Raw genomic sequence first — 4,414 nt, forward strand, 5'->3', positions numbered from 1 at the left:
TCCTTCTTTTCCTCTCTTCCTTCTTTCTTTCCTTCCTTCCTTCTTTCCGAATAGGGGCAACAAATGAGTTATAATTTTTCACTGACTGTCCACTATGCCTCAAATAAGTGTAGAAATCTGAGATTCCAGTTTTCTTTCCGCAATTGCTTGTTTGCAGTCACAAGTCGCTCCTCCTTTTAAATATATCATCACCTTTCTTTGTTCTCTTTCTTTTAGTAACAAATATGGGCATTGAAGTGTAATTTTTTACTCATTCATTCATCCATTAATTTGTTTATGAATGCTTGTGTGCAGTTTATTTATTAATTCATTAATTCATTTCATCATGTTCCAGACACAATCAAAAGTTGACATAAAATCATAAAAAGAAGTGTGTTTCTTTGTTTTTTAAGTACCCTGAGTACCTGAGTCTCCCAATTAGAGGCAGCATCTGCTTTTTGATTTCAGGTGTGTAGCCAGCCAGGATAATCTATTTAAAATGTACAAAGGGATGAACTGGAAAGAACAATTAAATATGTTCATTGCTAATGAATGATTTTCATGCTGGGTTAGCCCATAAAAAAGTAATGAGGGCCTCCCCGGTGGCGCAGTGGTTGAGAGTCCGCCTGCCGATGCAGGGGATACGGGTTCGTGCCCCGGTCTGGGAGGATCCCACATGCCGCGTAGCGGCTGGGGCCTGTGAGCCGTGGCCGCTGAGCTTGCGCGTCCGGCAACGGGAAAGGCCAGATGGGCAGCTAGGAACGAACCAGTTCCTTAATTCATGTTCACCCACTGGCTGAAAATGGATTCAAATGGATTCATCAGTATACAGTCTACCAGCTAGCATTTGCCATGTAGGAGAGATTTTCACTGTCAAGTCTAATGAGATATTTCTAATGGCAGGTAGTTCCTGGCAACTGCTGGTAGCATTTATCTGGAATAAGAAAAGTATAAATGAATTCCATGACAACCTGTCCTGGCAGCAGGAAAAGATAAAGGAGAATGCAGAAGGGATAGATCACCTGACGGTGTAGGGAGAAATACAATGAAAGCTGGTTTAAAGGCTAAGAAGGAACACTTTCTATCACACAGTTGCCTTGGGTCACCTGGTACAGAAAGAGGAATTTTCTGTAGATATTCAGATAAAGATGGAGAGGAGTGTGCTTCCTGGCAAAAGATGAAACCTTTCCAGGAACCCTCTAGAATATCCAGTTAAAGATACTGTCTCACTGCAGATTTCATAGCCCCATTCCACAACTGAGCTTTTGGTTTATGTCCTTTAAAATTTTTCACTTAAAGTACAGAGATTAGAAGCTTTTAAAGACTTGAAGATTATCAGCATACTATAGCAAATTACATCTGTTGTGCCCTCTTATTTTGATTTCTTCAATAGAGTGCAGTGTCCTTAAAACTGTTTCTTATTCATATTCATACTTGCTTCCTAAGGACCCAAGTAATCAATCAGTTTGATTGTTACTACCCATATCAGTCACTGGGGATCATTCTATTGTCAATCACTCTCCTACTTTTTATAGTAATTTATTAACCAATTATTACAGTAATACAGAAATCACATAACCAAGTTTTGTGTTTCAAAAGATGTTAATGGTAATATGCCTTTTCACAAGGCTTCACCATCTAACTCCTGCTTATATCTTTTCATAGCATCCTTGGTATAAGGTTGTGTAGACATAATGAAAAACGCTGAGGAAAACACGGTGTAATCATTAATTTTATGTATCAACTTGATCAGGTCATAGGGTGCCCAGACATTTGTTCAACATTATTTTGGGTGTGTCTATGAGGGTGTTTTTAGATGAGTTTAGCATTTAACTCAATAGAATGAGTAAAGCAATTTGTCCTCCATAATGTGAGTGGGTTCTATCCAATCAGTTGAAGGCCTGAATAGAACAAAAAGGTTGACACTGCTATGAGTAAAAAGAAATTCCTCATCCCTGACTACCTTCAAGCTGGGACAATGGTTTTCTTATGCCTACATAGTTGAACTGAAACTTCAGCTCTTCCTGGGTCTCGAGCCTACCAGCCTGCAGACTGAAACTACACCATAGGCTCTCCTGGGCCACCAACTTGCTGACGGCAGATCTTTGGACTTGTCAACCTCAATAATTGTGTGAGCCAATTCCTTATAGTAAATATAATTGTCAGCCCTCTATATCCACAGGTTCTGCATCAGTGGATTCAATTAACCACAGATCAAAAATGTTAAAAAAAAAAAAAAAAAAATCCAGAAAGTTCCAAAGAGAAAACTTTGAATTTGCTTTGTGCTGACAACCATTTACATAGCATTTACATTGTATTTACAACTATTTAAATATCATTTACATTGTATTAGGCAGTATAAGTAATCTAGAGATGATTTAAAGTATGTAGGAGGATGTGCTTAGGTTATAGGCAAATACCATTTTATATAAGGGACTTGAGCCTTCTCAGATTTTGGTATCCACAGGGGTACTGGAACCGATTCCCTGAGGATACTGAGGGGTCACTGCATATATCTCCTATTAGTTCTGTTTCTCTGGAGAACCTAAACTAATACACATGGTAACTTCCAAAAATAGTGAATTTGATGAAAATATGTTTGCACTGACTTGACTGTCTAAATGCCTGTGCACATACATGTTGACTAATTTTTTAATAAGTCACAAAGTCTGGCACATAATTAGTGCCTCATAAATATTTTCTAAATAAGTAAATAACCTATTATGTTAATTTTGTACATTGTTAGTATGTTGTGTTAATTATGTATAGAATGAAGTATATATAATATTAATTGTATTATTTACATGTAAGGAAACCTTGTGTTCAAGTTGTTGTAAAAGTGATATATCTGCCCAAAATTGGACAACTAATTGAGCTGTCTTGAAAAGTCTTTTTTTTCCCCCTAATATATGGTTAAACAAGAAGTTTTCCACAACTTGCAATGTGGTTTTCAGCAAGTTATACATGCAGTGTCTCAATTTCCTTAGTTACAAAAAGAGAAAGTTGAAGATTTTTCAGTGTCTTGCAACTCAGTAATTAGAATCTATGTCAGTACAACACTCAGTGATCATAATATTAGAAAGGGGAGAAAGAAAGAACAGTGAAAATAAATTTATTAAAATAATCAATCCTAATTATATTATTTCTTTTGGATATTTTATCTGTTGGAAGACAGCTTGTTCTGAGGGTTGGCTTAGAACTGATACACTGAATATTCCATCTTTCTTGCAAACCAAAAAGTGAGAAATAAAATGTCTAATTATATGTTCATTCTATATCACTATTTTAAATTTTATATTATTGGTGTCAATTTCATTTCTACTTTTCATTGTGTATATTTCTCTATTATATCATTTTTAACCCCTATGGGTCAATCTTTCCTAACATTTGTATATCCTTGCTAATACCTCTTTATAGAATAAGCTACCAAGTTTTAAAAGATTATTATATACTTTTTATTTTTAATTTCATAATTGTATTTTAGATTAAGTAAATTGAGAGGTACATTTTTTAATATTAAAATTTCTTTCTTTTTACCTTTTCTTTATGTAACAACCTTAACTAGGGTGCGTTAAAGATTGTTTGTTTTCAATACTTAAAGTAAACACAATTCAATTTTATAGTGAGCACACCCCATTATAACATGAGGCCAGTAAAAAATATGTGAAATATATTTTTTCCCAGTTTCCTCTATATTTTGCTTTATCATGAAACTATGATAATGAGGGCAGAAAAAGAGAGAGGAGGTTAGCCAAGGAAAAAGTAGTGAAAGAAGGGACAAAAAGGGGATTTAAAGGCATTCTGTGTCTATAAAGCTATCTTTTTATGTATACACGTACTACACAAACACATACACTATATGCACACATTATAGGTAACCAAAATAGGTAGAACTGATTTTGAAAAAACTTAAAAAACAGTTTTAGACTAATAACTCATTGATATTATTAGAAAGCTTAGCTCTTTTAAATTTAGTAAGTTAACTAAAACAAAATTGCAAAAGTGGAGAAAAATACTCATAAAACACTTAAAGAAAATAGTAATATTATGCCTCAATGGGAAAACAATAAATACCTCAACAGAAGCATGGGTGCAATAATTAATAAACAAAATATAAATGGCATGTATGACATAAAAATAAGTAAATCTTAAGAAAAAGATATGAACATAAACAATGAATCAGAATCATAAACCACTGGGGCAGTGTGATTTGAATCAATCTTTCTGGTGTATAATACGTCAGTATTTATTAAAAATTGTAAAAATGTACCTGACTTAGACCTTGACATTTCATCTACAAAAAAATGAATCTATAGGGTAAAAAAGAAGAGCTATACGTAATAGCAAAATAGACATAACCTGAAAGTACTCTCAAATATGTTATTTAAAACATTAAATACTAAATATTGCACAATCATAAAAAATTTTGTTTTTA

Source organism: Lipotes vexillifer, unplaced genomic scaffold, assembly GCF_000442215.2.
Source record: "Lipotes vexillifer unplaced genomic scaffold, Lipotes_vexillifer_v1.1 scaffold506, whole genome shotgun sequence".
Taxonomy (NCBI): Eukaryota; Metazoa; Chordata; class Mammalia; order Artiodactyla; family Lipotidae; genus Lipotes; species Lipotes vexillifer.